We start from the raw sequence: 23,679 nt of genomic DNA on the forward strand, positions 1-23,679 counted from the left end.
TGTTACTGCTTGGTACCCCAAGTATTTTTAGAACTGTCCACTTGCTCTACTGCCTCATTTAGAATTCGTAAGTTTATCTTCTGTATTTAAATTGAATTGTCAGACTAAGAATAATCATTAAAATCTTACAAAATACCGAACTTAGAAAACCGACATTACTTATGAGATGACCTAGTTTTGGATACTGCATTTAAAATAATAAAATCATAAAACTCTTTTACATTTATTTGTGTTAATGTGTAGGTGATTGTTTGATGATGACTTCGAGAAATTACAAAAATTTGTCGTGCCAGTATTAACTAAGCCTTCTTGCGAACCAGTTTTCTTTTTACATTGTAGAATTTCATGGGCAACTTTTTTGTTGCTCTACTGTCTGCGAATAATATTAAATTATCAGCTAAGCTGTTGAATTAATATTTTTTTTCTTAATTTTACTTCAAAATTCAAACATTTGATTAAATTAGTTTTTCTATTAATAGGCTATATACTCGTAATGAGGTGAAAATTCATACTTTTCACTCCTGTATTTACATGAAAACTATTAAGACTTATTAGCTTCCATGTTTATCTTATACTTGGAGAATAAAGAAATAGTAATTTATGTGACAAGAGACTAAAGTAAGATTTTTTTAAATACATGAGTGGAAAGTTTATTTCCTGAGGCGAAACCGAAGGATATAAATTCTACGAGTGAATAAAATCTTTCAAGTCTCGTGTTGCATACAATATTTTTTCCACTACTAATATGTAAAGTAATATTTCTGTGAAAATAATTTTTATTTTAAATTAAATATTGGGCTCATTTGTTACTGTTTGGTTCAGAACCAACTGTTGTCCGTGGTTAGTTCAACTAAATATTATGTAAAGTTGGCTATGGTTTAAAGAATAGTAATGAAGACAACAGTGTCAGTCGCGTTGCATACAGAATAAATAAATTTAAAATTGTTGTTCTTCGGAAGCAAAATGTCATGCAAAGAAGAAGTTTTCTTACCGGATGAGGTCCTTAATGTCGCCAAAGAGGCTGTGTCCACGTTAGTTCCACAGAAATCTGCATCTATTTACCAGAAATAATATAGGTTATTTTATGAGTGGCGAGAACGTTGGAACGTGAAAAGCGTTAAAGAAGAAATCATATTTCTAGGAGTGAATAAATATCAGCAGTGAATAAAACCAATTTTATTCACTCTTGCTTTAAAGTTTGAGGGTGGATGTCGTTATTGAGGCCCCACGTTGGAAACCATTTGTGGGTGGATGCGTCTCGGTTGTGGTCCTCAATCGAAGGTGATGTGCGGCTAATGTCCCTCACTTGCACTAGCCGGCAGGTCCGCGGCCGTCAGAACTCGTACTTCGAGAAGCGCGACTAGGGTAGGCAAATTTATGATTGTTTTAAGTAGTGGGCGCCAGCCCACCCTATTTCGACGCTCGGTGTAGCGTGAGATCCACTCAGGGTAGCCGAGGTACAGTTGTGGTGTAGATTGATGTCGGGAATAATACCAAGCCGGCTACTTATATAAAAGGCAGTGTTGATTCCAAAACTATAAGTTTATTGTCGTATTCACTTGGTAAACCCTTGAGTATGTATTTCCGGCTGAACTTGTAATTCAATAGTTGGTCGCACTTCTGTATCGACTCTATGGCAGCGCTGAATATGCTCTATCCAATACTATAAATTCAATCCTCTGTCCAGTACACTATGATCGAAACTCCTAAACGTTGACGAGTAGTCTCGTCGATGACAAAGTTCTATCTATCGAGTCTTCGCCGGAAGAAAGACTATTAAGTTGGGCCGCCGACACCAAAAAGCTCAGTGTGTGGGGCCGTCGACACGAAAAAGGGATATGCTCTCCGCGCCCCGTCACCCTTATTTATAAAAACCTATCCTACGCTAAAACTAACTATCCTATTGGCTAAAAACTACGTCACTTAACCGACCTAAAATCTATTCTCTATTGGTCCAAAGTGACCTCATAAGCTGAACCGAGATTTCTTCTCATTGGTCGCGAAATACGTCATCTCTAAGTTTAGACTTTGGACTTCCCACAACATCAAATTAGTTAGTAGATTTTTCAAGAATCCCCGTTCTTTTGGAAAACCCCGAGCTTTGCAATTGCTTTCCCACGAGTCTTGTCCAACTCTCGGATTTTACGCTTTAATGAGTCTCTATATTCAAAACTCCGCACAAGGTGGCCGTAAATCTGTCCGATGCTGACAAGTGACTCAAGGAGCGAAACACCTGCGTGGGAAACTAATTCTAACCAAGTCGTTAGAACATCCCCGCGAATACATGTAACAAAAATATGGAGATATCACTTTGCTATTAAATCGGTCTCTCCCTCTCCTAATTACTACTTCAAGTTATTGTTTAGGTTGCTGTGAGCGACTAAATAAAGCCCTCATAGATAAACAGAAACTGAAAATTTTTGAACGTAAAATTTTGAGCAAAATATTTTGCGTAGTATTTGACGCATTCAGTTTAGAATGGAGAAGATAAACAACGAAGTTTAGAGTCTCCACATGGAACACAAATATACGAGTAGTAATTGCAAAAATCAAAGCTGAAAAAAAATGGTTGTCTAGGACATGTATTAAAGAGTCCCAGAAGGAAATAAAGATAGAACTATCACATAGATGGAGGTCAATGGGAAGGTCAAGACTTCTATATTTAATAAGCAGGCAACGCATTTTCGTTCCCAAACAAGTTAGAAAAGTTAGCGGTTAGTATGTCCTGGAGTTTTAGGGTTCAAACTCTGGTCCTAAATGCTTACGTCATGACGCTACGAAAAAATATAACCTAGTTCGATATATAATAATAATGGAGCATGACAACTGTAAGTGGGAATGCTACTAAATTGAAATGGTCTGTCCAGCTGCTTTTGAACCATATAAACGGCCTAACACTGCGAAACCAACTCTGTACAAAATATTAGTGGTATATATGACACAAAATATAATATTAGATCGACAATAATACTGAATTAGTATAATACAACTAATAGTAAACATGATGCACATAACTGTAAATACATATAATATATACAATTAATTCGTTTAACGAAATCAACTCCGTTACGGTGAACAAAAACTTATATTCTGAAATTATGAAATTCATATCTTTTACTATAACTGCCAGTAAAAATTTGTTTAAGCTAAGAAAATGTTCTTCCTACGTCACATGACGTTATAGGGACACAATAATAATCATCATCATCCTTGCATGTATTGGGCCTAGTGGCCCGTTACGGTCTCTTGTTAATGCTTGAACGGTCTGCCCAAGGATCTCTTGCCCACAGGATGGTAATTTAAAATTTGGCGTGGAATTCTAGAACGAGGCATTCTGATGATATGTGATCTCCATTTTGTCTGTATTTCTGTAGGTATTCCGTAATCGGTTCAATCTGCAGTTCTTTCATAATGTAAAATTTTTTAATGTGATCCATTCTCGTGTATCCCGCTGTACGACGCATAAATCTCATTTCTTACGCCGTTAATCTTTGTGAATCAACATTACGAATCGTCCAAGCTTATTGACACAATAAAAATATTAATAATAATAATAATAATAATAATAATAATAATAATAATAATAATAATAATAATAATAATATTATTATTATTATTATTATTATTATTATTATTATTATTATTATTATTATTATTATTATTATTACAGATTTTGCAGTATTAATTCTGGAGAAAAATAAGATTTAATGAATAATAACATTATTTTTACTGAAGAGTAATTCTGAAACTAATTGCGCTCAGATAATTAGATAGTATTGGTTGACTCATTTTCGTGGTACGTTACGTCCGGCAACTGTATGAACGCTTGTGTCAATTTACTTTTAGAATTATTTACTGAAGTTGCGATTCAAATTACATCTTCACAAGTTCTGCGGCAAACAATTCTTTATCCTAGGTGCATTATTGGATTGAAAGTACAAAACAACACAAATTAAATTCGGTACGTGGGATCAAAGAGTTGACGCTGCAAGGGACTAATAAAGTAGACGTCACTTCGCTGACATTGAATGAAACAGAGTTCCAGCGGGACTGTGATGTGGTGGACAGTATTGTCTCCCTGTTGCAGATTCCTCGCCTGCAGATGCCTCGTGAGGTAGCTCATTCCGATTGCGCATGCTTCTCTTCTCGTTATTTTGATGTTAATTACTCGTTAGAGTTTATACAATTTTTGCAGAATGTATATTAACTATTTTACATGCAAAAGCAGTCCTTTCAGCTTCCTCAGTCACCGCGCTTTATGTATTCGTAGTCATGAGCAACTAGTGGGTTATCGAGTTTACACGCAAGCTGAAGTAGAGAATAAAAGCAAAAGTTCTTCAAATACTATTGATCTCTATAATGGAATTCTTCTCATATACAATGTGTTTCCGGGCTAGTGTTAGAACTTTCAGGGATGATGGGGAAGGACACGCGTATCATTTTGAGATAAGTAATCCTAGTCCGGAAATGACCGAGTTGAATGTTACAAGCAAAAATAGTTGTGTGGAAATGAAATAATTTTATTCCTCTGTACATCTTATTTATGTGTATTTATTTGTACATCTTACACATACTGTATTCGTCTGAAGTTGTTTACGCTGTCTACTTACAGTATTTCGTTCAGTGCGCTGTCTGAGGGATGGGGACAGGAAACTACACTAAAGCAATACAGATGGCGTAATGTGTAACGGACATGGTCTGTCCTGATATGCATGTCTGTAGACAGCAGTGTATCTGTACAAGTTGCAGTATCCAGTCGATCAGTCCTAGTGAATTGGGGGAGTACACGAGAATGGAATATGCAGACCTGATTTTCGAATACGGATGAGCTAATGGGAACAGTAGACAAGCTCACAGATTGTATCGGGACAAGTACCCACGTAGGAGACATCCGGCCCATACCATCTTTCCACGACTGTTCCAAAGGTTAAGGGAAGGAGGGCACGTGGCGCCAAATCACAATTCCATTTCCACACAACTATTTTTGCTTATAAGTTTCGACTCAGTCATTTCCGGACCAGGGTTCCTTATCTCAAATTGATACATGTGCCCTTCGCCATCATCCCTGAAAGTTTGTAACACCAGCCCGGAAACACCCTGTATATTATGCAACCAAGCTCGGAATAAGATCGGTGAGTTTGGGAACTACAACCCTCGTACCCTTGCATTCCCGCCTTCAGCCGCCTAGCTCGCTCAATGATGTCTTTTTTACTCCGCTAGATGGCTGACTCTGGATTCAATAATTTGAAGCCGTGCATGGGAGAATACTTGCACAACAAAAATGCACGATGCGTTATATATGATTAAGAGAAATTGGTGCGTTTAACTTGTGTTACTGTGAATTACCTAATGATTAAAATCGACTTTCCTGGAAATGGTCGTATCTTGCAGTTCATATAACTATAGATATATAACCAGGGTGAGAATTAACGGGGGGATGGGAGATTTCCCTCCTATTGGAAAGTTATCCTCCTCTCAAATTCATATTAACATCCCTGCCAGCGAAAACTTCAATTCCCCCCGTTTTAATATAAGTATATGTATTTTATGAAGTATGAAGTAAGCAAATAATATTGATATATTATCATCACCGGCAAGCTGGCAACAATCAATAACTTAGGAATTACACATATTATCTTAAGCCTGCTCATGGATATAATAATTACGATACCAGACACCGATCCAATTTCTCCCTCTATATCCACAGACCTCAAAGTGGGCTGACAACCGTCAAGCAACCAAGAATGAGTGCACACTGTAACTCTGGGTGACTTAAATTATGGTTTTCTGTTAACGAACAGTCACGTGGTAGAGTTCCCGGGTAGCTTAGTTGGTAGAGCGTTGGTACGTTTAACCCGGGTTCCAATGCCCGGCCCCGGAACAATTTTTCCCTCGAAATTATTAAAAAATATTTGTAACTAAAGCACATGTGAACTTTCACTTGAGCTTCATTTCATCAATCAGCCTAATAGGAAGTAGGGCCATTGGCGTATCACTTTTTAAAATTTCAAATGGAAGTCGGGTCAAATAGGGTACCATTTGATAAAGCTCTTCAAAACAAACAAATTTCATAGGAAAAGTTTTTATCAATTCCTACTCTTTCAATGAGAAAACGTATGAAAAGACAATGCCATTAATATTGAGAAATGTTACAAGAAGAAAATATACTGTAAACAAGGTAAGTCCATTTAATGTTGACATAGTACACACGCACAATTACCAGGCTGAGTGTAGACTTGGTGGCCGGCAGTGAATACAAGTAAACTAACTACCCCTTACCGTTTGCACGCTCAGCAGTGTTGCCTTTAGTCACCGCAATACAGTACCTACGGCCAGGTCTATATGTACACTGCACCTAGCCAGGTAATAAGCTCAGATGGCCTTGCCCAATAATGTACAACAAGAAGGAATGTTTTGTTTTCACTGTACCTACATATGTACATTTTTCAAGTTTTGCAATTACTTTTGTGACTAATAAAATAAGTGCCTGAAAGTTAAGAGTGATTACAAATACATCCTACGTAGGCCTACTACAAACAGTGATGGTTTACACCAGGGATGTGCAACTGCAGTTGAAAGAGGGGTGGGTTTACCTCTTTCTACGAGGTGCGGCGTTCTGTTGTGATCTTGTACTCTGTGTTCACAAACATGGGCTTGTCTGCTGAGTTTCAGTGGTGGTTTGAATGCACTATGATATTGTTTAACGAAATTTAATGCAATTGTCTCAATATCAAAGCTGATCATTGTAGATTTTGTGCCGTTTGTACTTCACATTTTTGTTAGTGGTTTTTCTTAACGACTAAAAAGTATGTATTAAATTAGGGCAAACTTCTTCAGCCGCCGAAATCATACATTATTTTATTAACTCCCCTTCATTAAATGATTTCATATTTTTTCGTATTTTTTTTTTTTCGCAATTCGATATGAAGCTCTTACGACAATCTCAGTGTCTGAAACTCGACAAGTAGAGTCTTTCACATCTTTTAGTCTTTATAATCTAGCTTCACTTACAAGTAAAAATTATAGAATTATGCAAATGGAATAGAATGTAATGTTTCCAGTGCTTTGCCAATATTGTGAAATGTAATACCTGAAAGAACGTGTTGTACGTAGACACAATGATAATACCTTTCAAAATGTCGTTTAATATTTTATTGAGATATAAACTATAGAACCTAGATGTTGATACAGCGTCGTAAAATAACCCAATATAATAAAATATAAGCTATAGGTTTTTGTGTATTTAGTTTGTGTGTGAGTTAAGACTATGTATGTGTTCAGTTTGTGTAATTTTTTTTATGTGTGTTTAGTGTGGATAGTTATGTGTTCAGATTATAATTTATGTGTTTAGTTTGCATAGTTTTTTGTGGATGTTTAGTTTGCATAATATATATGTTTAGTCTGTATAGTTTTTCGTGTTTAGTTGGTATAATTTGTTTATGTGTTTAGTTTGTAAGTATAGTGTAAGCTCTCTTTGACTGGCTCCCCAAGTGTAGTAGACCTTCAGCTCACCCTACACTCCTGTAGGAGGCCGTTGCCCTTATGGGATTTCAGGCTTTTCGTATTTCGTGAAGTGCAAATATTTAGAACAAATGAGACACTTTACTTGGTTGTTCTTTTTGACACAAAAATACACTATCTACCAAAAAGTAATTGGGCACCGTTTTTTCCCCTTTAGAACCTCGTGGTACCACTCTTGTTGCTATAACACCGGCCATCCTGACAGGCATGCTCTCCACTAGTTTGTGTAGAATATCCATTGGAATGCGTCGCCATTTCTCTTGTAACATGGCACTCAGTTGGACAATGGAAGTTGGCCGCATCTCCCGAGACCTCAATTGCCGTTCAAAATTTACCCAAATGTGCTCAATGAGATTGAGTTCAGGACTCTGGGCAGGCCAGTCCAACAGATCAGCATTATTGTCTGCATACCACTGCATAGTACAGAATCGGCATTCGTGCTCTCGATGCTGCCCGCCGAACACAGTGTGCTGTAGGATTAGAGAAGGGAAAAAGACACGTACCTCAACAGATGGGAGCGATCAGTGGGGGATCGCGGCAACGGTCTGCTTAGGTTTACAAATAATATCAAAGGAATAAAAAATATACGTTTGTATATTATTTTGACATACTATGAAGCTGGAGCCCCTTCTGCTGCTATTGACACAAGTCATTGCAAATTCAACCTCTTCTGTTCTATGGTGACTTTCAGTGCCTGGAAAAGATCTTTTCCAGTTATATTTTGTAATTATATCTAGAAGACATTCAGACACAGTAAAATGTTCATTAACTCCTCGGATGAAAATGGCTAGATGAGCTTCGTCATTTCTATCTGTGCTTTCGTCCAATGCAAGTGAGTAAGCTACAAACTGGTTAATTGTGATTTCGACTTCAGATTCAATTACATTTACAATCTTGAAATTCCTTCTCTGAACTGTAATTGGAAACAATTTAATTTTCTTAAACTTTGACTTCGTTCTGGACACAGTATTTTAGTAGCGTTCTGTATGCACGATTTTACAAATGATGCCTCTGTAAAGGGCTTCATTCATTTTTCCAATATTCCAAGCTAGAACATAGCTAGCAAGAAGCTTTTTTGTTTAAGACTGAGAACACGTGTATGATTTGTGTTTGTATTTTCTTGTTTTATATTTATAAAAATATTTGTAGGCCTAAGCATTTCACCTAAAATTAAACAAAAAACTATAAGTACGTCATGCGGAACTGATTGCAAACATATTGTAATATACTGATTATTATGTATAACCAACAGTTATACAAATAGCCCCAAAATGAATTATTTTCACATGTCCAACATGCCTGTAATTCTATGATATTCTTTGTTAAGAGTCGAGTATTGTCGCCGCTTGTTGAATTTTAACACACCCTTAAGAATTTTCGAACAAATTAAGCATTTCACATTCTCCCCACTAACACAAAATATTTCTCTTCCCTTTCATCCTTGAATGTACTACGTCCATGATTAGAAGACATTGTGAAACGGTGGAACACGCCGACCAACACAGTGACAATGGCAGTCCTCCACTGCTCTTCGTTTGCGCATACAGTGTATTCCGAATCTCACCGGTCCGGTGGCATCAATGATGTCACGTTGCAACGAAAATAAGGAACAAAACTGCTGGAAGAATCGATGCTGTAATGGCGACTGTGTAAGTGGTTATCTGTGCTACGCTAGCAAAATTTGCGAAATTTCCGTACTGCCATCTCGTTCAAAATAAAAGAGATCATAAACAACTTATTTCTTGAACCGGTAGTAATAACTGGTCCGTTGACATGTTCGCTCATAAGCCATTAACATATTGTTTTTACGTTGTGCTCATTACAAACAATACAGCAGAACTAAAGCAGAACACACCGCCATGACACAACAGTGCACGATGTCATTCGTCTGCTAATTCCCGCCCTATACAAGAACCAACCAGATTCACTGATGGCGGCTGATGGAGACTGCCACCACCTCTGCAAGTTGATGGCACCGGTGCGACACCGGTGGAGCATCAATGACTCATCGGTGGAATTCGGAACACCGTGATGCCATCGGATTGCTCACCGGTGAGATTCTGAATACGCTCATAAACACTGAGTACAGTACAGGTGGGGATGGGTGAGGCGGAGCGGGCGCATCACGTACTGGCTTTGGTTCCGTTCAGGGGTTTACTCGCGAGTACGCTTTTGGAGACGTCTGGCATAGTAGCAGCCGAGAGTGGAGAGCATGCCTGACAAGGTGGCTGCTGTTATAGCAACAAGAGATGGTATCACGAGGTTCTAAAAGGCAAAAACAGTGGTAGATAGTGTATTTCAATAACCATGATTCGTGAAATAAATACCTGGACGTCTTAGGATACGTTTTGAAAATTACAATGACTTACAAGGCCTCCGCCACTGCGAATTAACTAACTAATATGAATTTAATATTAAGGGAAGAACAGTTGGCAAGTCCTTTCCCCTCAAGTCGAGGAGGTGGGGGATGTTCATAGCTCAATAATTCCACTAACACGTACGAGTTACGGTTGAACTTGGTTGGTCTACACAAATCAGGAAGGTTTTGATATGTTGATGGTATGCGCGGCTCTCGTAGAAACTTCCGGGCTGCCGAGCGTCTGTATACAGACCATTTTGATTATGGTTAGGCTGCAGCTGTCCAGTTGCTTGTACACGAGCAGCAAGACGCCTGAAAACATTGCAAGACCGACGAGTACGTTACGGGGGACCGTATTCTGTCCCAGGGCGTACGAAGACAAAGTTAGTTGTTCATAGACTATATTGGCGTGACGTCATGTTGACGCGTGGGACAGGTACTATGAGGGAACTTGTTTATTCTGCAGTTGACGTCCTTTTAAAGATTCAAAGCTTCACCTTAGAGAATGTTGAAAGTGCATTCTTTTGATAAAGATTGATACTACAGTGACGTTTCCTACAATTTAAATTATTTGTTCATTTATTTATTTATTTGATTTATTTTTACTGGTAATGGCAGAGTTAAGGCCATAATGCCTTCTCTTTCACTCAACTAGTATGAATTATTCATGTCAAATATAAATAAAATAAAAAAAGATAATAATAATAATAATAATAATAATAATAATAATAATAATAATAATAATATAATAATCATAATAATAATAATAGCAAAAGTAAGTGTGTTTAGTTACATGTAATTTTAAAGAGTTAAACAAGTACAATTAGAAAAATTGATATATTTAAATAATTTTAATATTCCACAAAAGTAATATTTGAAGAAAGATACTCTAGAGACGAAAATCATTCTTTCTGACAATCGGCTTTTGAAAGTAGTCAATGCCTGACAGCCGTTTACACTGTGTACACTAGAATATGCTATGTTTACTATTACACTATCATGAAGAATGAAGTTTTACATGATCAAACAATATTTACACTATTGTACACTATTTACAAAATAATTTGACTCCAGTATTATGAAATAAAATAGCTTGCATTACAATACACAACACTGTACATAAGCTTAATCGCACAAATAATGTTAGATCGATGTAGGCCTACATTCTTTATTGTGGTGTAAATAGTAAAAATAGTGTATTCTAGTGTACATAATTTAAATAATTTAAATTGTAAATATTAGTGTATTTGTTAAAGTGGTCCATCTTTAGTTCTGCCCCACTTGACGAAGCAAAAGCCGCGTGAGCCGTCAGTCAGTACTTCGCTTGCTAGACGCGAGCACATCGTTCACTCAAAAACTCTAGTAATACTTAATTTTGCAGTCTCCTGGGGCAAAGTACGGACTCTAGTGATAATTAAAGGTAGGAATTTACTCACAGAGGCTACAAAGTTAGGTATGCATAGAGTGTTCCTTGTATGCACGAGAAACATATCCCCATTCAATTACTTCGATACAAAACACATTTGAGTTGTAACCTGGCCATACCTCAGGCTTCACGTCATTCATGTCGTAACGATAGTCTAAACACAACTAACCTAATATCCTCATGTTGTGGTCTAAATTCCTACTTTTAGTCATAATATGTGCTTGAGCACTGAAGTTAGATTTTCTCACTCTGTATTAACAAAGATGTTATCCTCTTTTTAATTGCAATCTGAGATTCTTTAAACTCCTAAATTAACTTTATTTTGTGTCAAAAGAATTATGCACACAATTTTAAAGACAGGACACTTTTCTGAACGAATTTATCCCAGGAGACACGTTTTTATGAGTAGTGGATATTTTCTTTGAAGTAGAGATTTTTAATCATGATCCTTTGCTTAATTACTTGGAACTGTTTGTACGAGGAGTTGAAAGATTCTGTAAAATCTAGTGAAGAGAGTATACAACGTTACAAACATGAAAACCCCGCATGATTCATCCTGCAGCACAATAACATAATTTTGAGAAACGGTAATAATCGCTCAGCAATGAAGTAACTACACATTGTCCACCGCTGTGGAGTAATGGTCAGCACGTCTGGCTATGAAACGAGCGGGCCCGGGTTTAAAACCTGATCGAGACAAATTACTGGTTGAGGTTTTTTCCGGGTTTTTCCTGAAATAATTGAAGCAAAATTTCTGGATAATTTTCGGCTTTAGACCTGGACACATTTTATCATCATCATCATCATCATCACCATCATCATCACCATCATCATCATCATCATCATCATCAACATTATTATTATCATCATCCATACAATGTCCGGTTTAAGTGCGACGTGCTGTACTTCTATAAGAGTGCTGCCGTTAGTCTACCTACTCTACCCAATCATTCACAAAAATTTAAGTGTTAAGCACAATATGCCTCAGGCTGCAGTCTAAGCCTTCGGGTCCCTCCTCCATTCAAGAGAAAAAAAATACACATTACTTTTGATATTTATTTAGTGACATTATAGCGATGTACAATATCATCGACCTTTGCATGTAAAATGGAAATCCCGTTGTCCATTTAATTTAGTTTTGTTAATTGTACATTCACTTTTATAATCAAAAACTTTTAGCACTGCCTAAAAGTAAACTATGCATAACAATATATCTTGTTGTAAAAAGCTAGTCACTGTAATGAACGATTTTAAAACAATAATAAATTATGGCATCGATTGATATAAAAAAGTTATATATATATATATATATATTCTAAATTTAAAATGCAAGGCCATTCAAATTTTAAAGTGTTGTAAGTATTATAATATTTGGGACAAAAAATGAAACAAACAAAAAATAACGGTGTTGGATAAAGAATGGGGTTTATCATTTTTCATTTGTTACTGTTTGTAATTTCACAATTACCATTTAGTTGATTTAATACTGCTTTATTAATACTGGTACAAGAATTTTTTAGTTACAATTTCATGGTTCCATTATTAAATATTAAAATGTTAAATTATGGCTTATTTAAGCGCACTTAAATGCCATCGACCTGGGCCGGGATCGAACCCGCAACCTTGAGCACAAAAGGCCAGCGCTATACCGACTATGCTACCGACGCCGACTAGTAAATATTAGGATACATCTAGTCCAATGCTATTATGAAAGCAATTACTTTCTCAAGACCTCAGAAAATTTAGAACACTTAAAGGTTTAAGAGAAGGCCCATGTTCCATTCATAATTATGGGGCTGTAATGAGGAGATCTGAGGAAAATGGTTCTGTTACTGATAAAAAGAAATTTGAAAGACCAAAAGTAATCAATCAGTAATTCCAGGTGCTTCAGACAAGTAAAATAAGTTGAAATAATTTTTACGGAATTAGCAGTGTTAGTGAGGTGTCCTGGCTTCTTCAAATCAGTTAAGGGACAGTTTGGTGAAACTTTTTCAGTTTCTACCCATAAAACTAAAACCAGTGTTCGCACTCAAAGAAACTGTCAAATAGAAAAGATATGATTTTCCTTTATTCCTGCTAGCAGAGAATCATCTTCATAACCGTCATTGGTTGAACAAAGTTTTCTGAACAGAAGAAGCACACTTCTTTCTTAATGTATGTATCTATTCACATTGCAATGGGTATATACCCGGTGGCAGTGGTAACTAATTACACTCAATAAAGACAATAGTAAACACAATTAATAAAAAATACAATTAATAATGATACTAATAATTAATACTAACAATAATTAATAATAATAATAATAATAATAATAATAATAATAATAATAATAATAATAACAACAGGGAACATCCTAAATTAAATGAAGCACGATCGGTTAAAATAACATTTAAAGTAAATCTAATTTGTACCTTAAACCTATGTTCGAACTAAAACCCACGAGTATGATATGTTCATATCTGCACAAGTACCTTTCAACACAACACTCATTTCGCTGTCAACTCACTCACTGCACTGGAACTACGACACATTTCACTGATTCTATCCTGATTTCACTAACACTTCAAAAACATTTCACTGTTCATATACTTTACACTGCCACTATAAACTATAAAGCTTCACTGACAGGAACACGTTTCACTTACTCAACACACTTCACTGACACAACATAATTCTTCACTGATAGAACACTTCAATAACAAAATATCAATTACACCCTTTAAATACTGTGTATAATTATCGTCTATTAGTAAAGTCCTTAAGCCTATTTTTAAATACATTTTTGGTTGTTGGTAAAGCCTTTAGTAAGTCTGCAGGTAAAGCATTCCAGTCTCTGATAGTACGATTGAGAAAATAAAACTTTCCAGTGTCCGTCCTCTGTCTTCTTTCCCTCAATTTATATGAGTGGTCGTTCCTTGAAGAGTAATTTGGCGGCTGCAACCTATTTTTTATTTCTCTCTAGGCAAGCTCACCTCTGTATGTTTTGAACAGTGCGCATAATCGAATTCGCGTTCTTCTGTCCGTGAGTGTGTCTCATTTTAATGGTGAATTTTTCCGACAATACTTGAGAGCCCGTTTTTTAATCTTTTCCAGTGTCTTAATATATTCTAGTCTGAAAGGATCCCAACATGCAGCACCATATTCCATTACTGGACGTACTAGTGATTTATATGCAATCTCTTTGGATTTATCAGAACCTTTTCTTAGTACCCTCATCACAAAGTATAACGCTCTCCATGCTTTTCCCGCTGTGTCTGTAACGTGTTCCCCCCAGCCAAGATCGCTGCTAAATGTTATTCCGAGATATTTACATTTGTTAACTTCCGGAATGGTTTCACCCCCTAACGTATACGATGCGATTATTTTATTTCTTTTCCTTGTAAAGCTGATGGCTTTGCTCTTTAGAGAATTTATTTTCATTTTGTTGGCTATAGCCCAATCGTTGATTCTATTGAGGTCATTCTGAAGAAGAGTAGTATCTTCATATCTTTTTATTTCCCTGTATACCATACAATCATCCGCGAATAAGCGAACCCTAGACAAGATATTAACTGGCAGATCATTTACAAAAGCCAGGAATAGAAGAGACCCCAAGACACTCCCCTGTGGGATTAACAAAAGTAATTGCATACTTTGGCATGAAAATGATACAAAGTTGTTATTACACACCATACAGGAACTTGGCACTATGGAGTGATTTCTGATGCATTTCACGAAGTGTGATAGCTGCGCAGTACCGAATTTTTGTTTATAAACATATTAGACCTTACGGCACGCTATGAACGCTGCGACAACGCTCGAAACAGTCGTCTGCTAGCGTATGCAACGAAAAGCGAGCGCTGTAATGCTGACAATATTGACCATAGCCGTTTTCTTCCATACAGTAATTGAAGACGGGTATTTTTTCTCTGCCAAAAGTACCATGAATGTTCGTGTAAATGACTAGTACCTTCCCTGGAGGTGAGGATTGTGAGAAAGTTAGACTGGGTTAGATGAGGAGATAGTTAAGTAACAGGAGGAGATATTTCCCTCCATAAAAAATTCCACAACTTTCCAAACGTTGGCAACATTAAACGTTTCGTCCACTACTCCGGTGGACATCTTCAGTGGCGTGGTACACGTGTGCGGAGAGATCTGATGTGTGTATCAGGAACTGGCCAGTTGTACCACGCCACTGAAGATGTCCACCGGAGTAGTGGACGAAATGTCTGGTTGTAACACCGACAGAACACGACCCTCCAGCCCGGAAAATAAGCATCCTATCAACGCCGGCCGTGAAAGCCTACATTCCAAGGTTGGCAACATTATTTCTACGACTTTTGCTGGATACCGCTTTAATAAAGTTTCTCTCGCAGCCAATAACAGCATTTTTAATGGATGCTCTGCCCTGTTTGCTTATAGTTGTATTTTATCCTATTTCATTTTTTCATTTTATTTATTATACTTATTCCAAAGAATTTACATTAGCAATGAAGCTTTAAGATGTGGAACAAGTCCAACTTTTACAAGATTACAATTGCAATTTTTACAATTTTTTTACAATTTCAATTTAAATTTTTTGGCGAGATGTAGTGAGATGAAGTGAGGTCGAGGATTCGCCAACAGATTACTTGGCATTTTCCTTATGATTGGGGAAAACCTCGGAAGAAACTCAACCAGGTAATCAGACCAACCGGGGTGAAATGAAGTGAGGCCAAGGATTTGCCATAGACCACTCGACATCAGTGCCATGGCTGGAGAAAACCTTGGAAGAAACCAACCAATCAGACCAAACGGGGGATCCAACCCGAGCCAACTATTAAGAAACTGTTGACTTTAAGGCGAGAAGGTAGGCTACGCAATTTCATAGAGGAAGGATCTATCTTAAGACGATCCAAATAACCCCCTGTGCTCTGTATTGACTTCCTTAATTACGGTGAAAGAAAACAAACTGTAACCGAAATTTAAATGGGTGCCTGTGTAAATCCTTATGAAAAATTCTTCGGACACTGATATTCTGTAAGCCAAGTGAAACTGCATGACAACAAACAGAACGTTTAGAGCTGCACAGTATAGTAGCTCTTATGGAATTAATGTTTTGGTACTTACGTACAAGCACTATTCTTTAGTGATATTTATCCGGAGGCTTCTTCTTCAACGCATAACCAGTTGCTTCAAAATTTTTCACCCGGATTTTAATGATATGTGCTGATTGTGCATCATCATAGCGATAGATACTGTGGTGACGTCGAAACAGCCGTTGTGCATCCACAAAACTATCTCCATTTTTGTAACGTACGTTTTTCATCCGTCTAATGCTCCATCATAACTAAATGCGATAGAATGAAGGGTGGATTTTTTTATTGGCAACTTTATAATACCGAATGTGACTTGAAACAACCGATATTTATAATCGCCCGTTTCTTTGGTTCATCTTGTATTAGGAAAAGTTAGATTAGCTAGGGTAGTTACGTTGGGATAAGTTAGCTCAGCTTAGAATAGTTTAGAGTAACTTCTGTTAGGATAAATTAAATCATTTTAAGATAGCCTAGCTCAAGATTAGATTAGATTACCTCACCTCGGAATACTTGTAACTTGTTAGTATAGCTCATAGGTGTCCAAACGCCTATAGAACCAGGAGATATTGCTCGCCAAGCATGCTCTGCTAAGGTCAATAGGAAAAACGAACTTCAAGAATATGCGCTGCGGGTTGCTTACGCCAGGGGTTACCTCGTACTAGTTACAATTGGGCATCTAGGGCCATATTCATAGACATTCTTAGCGCGGGCTTCCGGTGGATGATCAGCGAACTAACGTTTTTCGTATTCATAAACTAGTGTTAGCGATATGATATGATATGATATGATATGATATGATATGATATGATATGATATGATATGATATGATATGATATGATATGATATGATATGATATGATATAATATGATATGAATCCTGTACAAATAACAAGTCGATAGTCGGGGCTAATTTAGCACGCTCATAGCGCGGGGTAGCGAAATGTCTATGAATAGCATCCTTATGGTTTAGCTTATTTTAAACTAACGTAAGTACATAGATTATCATATTTTGGTTGGGTTAGTTTAGCCGATTTAGATTTTGTTAGCTTATCTTAGGTTCCGTTTATTAACTTACAGTAGATTAATATAAAGGAGTTTCTACTTATCTGATAACTTATTTTTCTTTCCACCAGGTCACTTTCACCAGAGACTCAAATTCCTGCAAACCTTTAAGAATGCTGGGAGTTACTTCACTTCGAGAAAGGTATGCAATCGATTTATAATCCAGTATTCCTAGAATCAATACCATTTGTTACTGTCTGCAGACCCAATTTGTAGATGTTTTGGAATTATGAGTAGATGTAAGTTTGTAGTAGTACAACGGGAGAGCTCAACAGAACAATAATGATGTTATAAATGAGATGTAGATCCAGAGTCTTTTAGGATGAAAGAGGAGACTCTATGAACATCGTTCTTTAAGTTTTGTATGAGCCTGGATGTTGAACATTAGTAAGCTAGCGTAGCGCTTTCCGCGAATTTTAACGAGGACATCACAGGAGTCTTCAGTATCTTCTATTTAAACCATGTTACGATATGACTTACACGGATTTATTCAAGAGAATGTTAATTTTGACATTGTTTTGACTCTTTAAGAAGTGAAACAATCTTTCTAGCATGCCGTGTACACAGTTTCGCATTGTCTTGAATGATGTATGCAATTTATCGTGAAATTTAATAATTAAGCTCCTTGACAGTCGTAAAATAACTTAAATGTTTCCTGTTTCCTGACAGCTCGGCGACGCGAAAGAGGGGAAGTAGTAGCAGTAGTGGGGAGAGCTCCGGAGTAGAGATAAGGTCGAGCGGTCGGTAAAGAAATGGAGTACAGCTGAGTACAGCTTAGCTGTACTGGAAACACAACGCTATACCTCATGTGTGACATCCGATCGCTCCGAATGCAGGCGACAGAGTAACCTGAACATCTCTTGGCGTAACTTAATGGACTCAGTTGACCTAAGCGCACATTGTCGGCGAGTGTCAGGACTAAATAATCGTACTTGTACGAAATTCCTCAAACTTAAAATTCTGTCCGATTGGTATCGATAAACGCGCTGACGTAGACTGATGAAACAATTTGTTATAAGCCAATGGTTTCCAGACTAATAAAAATTCCATTTAACTCATATGTAAATGTGACTATTTATTCAGTATGACGCAGAACAGCAGCAACACTACTGTCATATTTCCATAATTTCTCTGTTAGTCACACTGTCGAATCCTTGAAGTTCATTCTTCAATAAAATTGTCGGTAAGCTTATAAGCTACACTTTCTGTTGTCACGTTACTTTTTGTTCTGAACCTTTTTCTACGCTAATAAGCATCTTACTTATCGCATTCATAGTAATATTCATTAAAACTAATAAAGACATTCAATTTCAAAACTATTTCGACAGTTTAGAAGTTCACGAGTTTCCGTAAAATTCAATAAGCAAGAATATAGCCTATATAGGCCAATTTTTATGCTTGTCATCAGTGACCACAATAAAATCCATTTATTGTTAATTAAGGTTATCCGCTATCCGAATTCAGAAAGTCTGATCTCTTCATCTACCTAGTTCCGAGTTTCCCAGATCTCTTTGCCGGGAGCGAATAGCTTAATTAATAAACTGTTCTGGTAGACGACCTGAAATCATTCTGTTTACATGCTGTGTCCAACTAATCTGGTAAACCTTAATCTATGTAATAATATTTTCCAATTTAACTTATCAGTAATTGAGTCAGTCACTCCTCTGCCTCTCTCTTGGTGTTACTCTGACTAAATGTCTTGTACATTACATTTAAGATGTTTTTAATCTCTACTCATACGTTTTTCAAAAGTAAGTTCTCATTTTGAAACAGCTGTATTTTTTGTACATATCAGCAGTTTGATTTCATATAGGCCTGGGTACCATTACTGTTTAGAAGGTTTGAGTTTTTTAATCAATGCGTGTTTCGTTGCTATGGTAACTGTGTCACGCTTGTATAAACAATAATTGTTGTTCAGAATACAGATGACAGTGGAAAAGTAATTTTAATACTTTTTACAATGGTTTTACCTTTACATGATATTAAGGTTACTGTCTGGTGTGGTTTTACGTCATATTTCATAATAGGACCGTATTTGTATGAAGAAATTGAAAATCGACAAACAAAAACAGTGACGGTAACCGAGCAACGATATTTTCAAACGTAGCAATACTAGCGTTACAGAATCATAAAATCGAAAACATTCTTTTCGTGTAAGACGGCGCTCCATCTCACATACACAATAATGTAAAAATACTATTGCGCAACACATTTGGTGATCGTATAATTAGTAGGCATTCTCCAAAAAGTTGGCCTTCTAGGTCACCAGACATAAATCCAGCTGACTACTGGTTATGGGGTTATCTAAAAGAAAAGGTATTTATTAGTAGATCTACTACACGTGAGGAACTGAAACAATCAATATCGGATGTCATTGAAAACATCCCTAGGAATGGGCTTACTAATGCCATTTATGCCATAGAAGAAAAACTATTTTTTATTGAACAACACGGTGGTGGTCATATTTACGTTGTTTCATGTTTTAATAAAATCCTGTTTCTTTACGAATAAATTGATGTTTTTATTTTTATGGAATCTAAAAATTTGATAAACGTATTACCATTTCAAATGGGAACTTACTTTTGAGAAACCTTTTACATTTCAATTCATATGTATGATATTACTATGTTTACTCCTCTAGGGTTTGTTTATAGTTATAGCTCAATGATTATATTTTAATGTAGGTTGAAGAGGAGGGAAAATAAATAGGCTAATAAACCACAGTCTTGACTTAATATCATATTAACCTCAAAATGTTGAGAGTTTTTCATCCGTAAGTTTAATCTGTATAATTTTCCCACGCGTTCTATCATAAACACAAAAAAGGATCAGGAATAGGACACATTTGACAGCAGTTCAGTTCTTCATTACGTCGCCGGTAATATTGTTTGTAATTTACTCCTCGAGATATATATATACAGTATATATAATATATACAGTATATATATATATATATATATATATATATATATATATATATATATATATATATACACACACACTATAAACACATAAAATAACTACAGTATTTAATCTACTGAAATAGAAAGAGATAGAAGTTATAATACTGTCTTTATACGGTGAGCATTACCTGACAAGTCAATCTGTCTACAATTGGGTATAAAAATGTTCTGAATGGTGGACAAGTATCGAATACCGAGTCGGTCGGTTAGTGAAGATTGTCCCGAAGGCAAATGTGCAACAGGTTGGTGACAATCCGAGCACGCAGGATGGAGACGATATTTTAGTCAAAAATGGTAAGCGTGCTTCAGTTTTTGGTACATTTGTGCAGAGATGGCGCCATCTTGTAACTGCTGCTTCTTTATCTTGTGCGCAAATTAATAATACTGCCTTCTATCGGTGAAAGATTCAGGCGTCTTGATTGAAAATATTGGTAGCTACTTGAACTTGAATAAAAAGTGGTATGCAAATTTAAGAATGTAACTTTTTTGAATGTCTTTCATTTTACTAATTCGAACATAATATGATACATCTATAGTATCATAGCCTCCCAGAAACATATGTTTTTTAGGAAGGTTATTTTACGACGCTGTATCAATATCTCAGGTTATTTAGCGTCTGAATGAGATGAAGGAGATAATGCCGGTGAAATGAGCCCAGAGTCTAGCACCGATAGTCACCCAGCATTCCCTCATATTGGGTTAAGGGAAAACTCCGGAAAAAACCTCAACCAGGTAACTTGTCCCGACCGTGATTCAAACCCGGACCACCTGGTTTCGCGGCCAGACGCACTAACCGTTACTCCACAGGTGTGAACAGAAACATCTATTTACAGGAACTGGGTAACTTAAACGAAAATGGTGGAGAGTAATTCTTTCTCCTTCAAAGTACTGTTCTATTACGTGACGAGGCCGTGCCTCCCCTAATATTTTACCAGAATAAAGTAGCCTATGGTAGTATTCGTTCCAGCTGAAGTAAGATCAATAATTTATAGCAAATGACGGACGTTTTTCCTTTTATATTAATTTTACTATTCACTATGACTAAGATGTAAGTTACGTCAAGTCGACCACATCCAGTTTGTGATGCCCGCTCGCTGTACTGTAGATAGTACAAATAATTCATACCGAAAAATAACAGATAGCGCTGTAACCTGTTTAGTCGACATTAGCACTCTAGCAGCCTGCAGTATCTTCTATGCGAGAGAGGGAAAAAGGAGACAGCTAATCACTCTGCTCCCCGGTAACCATGACAGCAGAACTTCAACCAATAAGATAGCTGGTCAGCGGAGTGTTTAAACTTAACTAGAACGCGCGAGGGGAGCCGAATTTGGAGAGGTCCTACCCATCGCTGACAATTACTGTAGTAGTCACGGCTGCTTTCGGCTGTATTGGGAAGCTTTTTCTTTCTTTCTTTCTTTCTTTCTTTCTTTCTTTCTTTCTTTCTTTCTTTCTTTCTTGTTTTTAGAAAATTGAGTCTCGTGTTGTTAGTTTTCTCTCCCTGCGTTAAAGTTTTCTTTTATGTTGGTAGATTTTTCTCTTGTTTGCGGGTCTTCCTGTTATTTTTTCTTTTGTGTTACGAGATATATTAATTTATACAGCACATTAAATATATCGAGAGTTTAGAAACAAATGCGGTAATGAGCAAGTCCCAGATTCTTAGGTTCGAACCAATTTTGTTGCTATCTTGTTACTCTCGAAATGTTGCTTTTCTTATTCGTTTTATGTTACAACGAATAACATTCTTAAATTTAATATGAACTAAAAGACCTAATTCGTTAGTTAGGTCTTGAAATGGCCTAAAGAGATCTAATTCATATTAGGGGCACTACCTAAATGAATAGTTTGCGGGTGTAATAATTTAATAAAGATACAGTACAGTGTTGTAGACATAATGGATTATTAACATTAGTAAATAGTTCTATAAAACATTCCATCATCACCACGTGAATCATTAGGCTAATTTTTAGATTTATAATGTTAGGCCTATAATAACGGATATTTGAATGTAACTCTAAAAGAGTACTGTAGTATATTAACAGTATGTTATTCCCCCCCCCCCCCGTAAAATCATATGAATTCCTAAACGTAAGATTTAAAATCCTAAAACAATTCTAAAACATAGATTGGAAAACCTAATTTTAGTTTCTTAGAACTTATAAATTCTGCGTTTGGTAATGTGGTACGTCACAGGCCTTGTATTTTAATACATGTAATCAGTCACGTCTTGGCCTCCTCAACTTTCAAACCCACCGTCCGCCACTGTATCTAGGCTACTATACGGAGTTCCTTCCCTTGATTTCTTTCTGATAGAATTTACACTGAAAACTAATAATAATAATAATAATAATAATAATAATAATAATAATAATAATAATAGTTCTATTTTCCCTGGCAGAGTTAAGGCCATCAGGCCTTCTCTTCCACTCAACCAGGATCAAATCACATACAGAAAAATACATACCGGTATACAAATATTAACTTAAAAATAATAATAAATAATAATACGTAATAATAATAATAATAATAATAATAATAATAATAATAATAATAATAATAAAGCAAAAAAGAGAGATTGAATACATATACACAATCAGTATTAACTTAAAAAATAGTAATAATAATAATAATAATCATAATAATAATTATATATATATATATATATATATATATATATATATATATATATATATATATATATATATATATATATATAAAGAGACTGAATACATGATCACAAACATGAAAATATATTCTAGTATACAAGTATTAACTAAAAAAAAAAAAGGATTATCATCATATTTTAAAACTAATTGCACTCGGACGGGATTGAATCCGGGAACCAGGAACCTAGTGACAAGTATAGTCACCAATAAACCACCGAGGACATGCCGCTTGAGTGGCACGTGATGTATACCTAAGACCCGTATTTTGCGGGCAGCATGAGGTTTTAATGAAACACACGTTGCACAAATATAGGCGTATTCTATCGTGTGGAACTCGATATACAAGTTAATTAATTATTGTTCAGCTATGTTGAGATTGAACGCTAGAGACGCATAAGGCAAAAGAAGTTAAAATTTTCGAATTTCAATTCATCACTTCCGTCGTAGTTTCATTAAATTCCAATTCTATTTCTGGATTGTATTTAAAATTCTCTGAGGGTTGTTAATGAGATCACAGGCTGTATATGATGGTTAACTTTGTTTTGTACACTGCCATCGAGAGTTGAAAATTTGGTTGAATTACGTACGTACTTTCCCTTTATTCGTTTAGAGTCCTCCATTGTGGC

The 23,679-nt window shown here is 36.2% G+C and overlaps 1 long non-coding RNA gene across 1 annotated transcript in view; it reads left to right on the plus strand.

Annotated features, from left to right (window-relative positions):
- LOC138694554 (uncharacterized) overlaps positions 1-23,679 on the plus strand; it is a 512,327-nt gene that overhangs the window by 340,182 nt on the left and 148,466 nt on the right. Inside the window, exon 2 of the long non-coding RNA XR_011330972.1 lies at positions 17,499-17,569. This is a non-coding gene — a long non-coding RNA (uncharacterized lncRNA). The remainder of the gene's footprint in view (positions 1-17,498; positions 17,570-23,679) is intronic.

This window comes from Periplaneta americana, chromosome 2 (assembly GCF_040183065.1).
Source record: "Periplaneta americana isolate PAMFEO1 chromosome 2, P.americana_PAMFEO1_priV1, whole genome shotgun sequence".
In the NCBI taxonomy this organism is placed as follows: Eukaryota; Metazoa; Arthropoda; class Insecta; order Blattodea; family Blattidae; genus Periplaneta; species Periplaneta americana.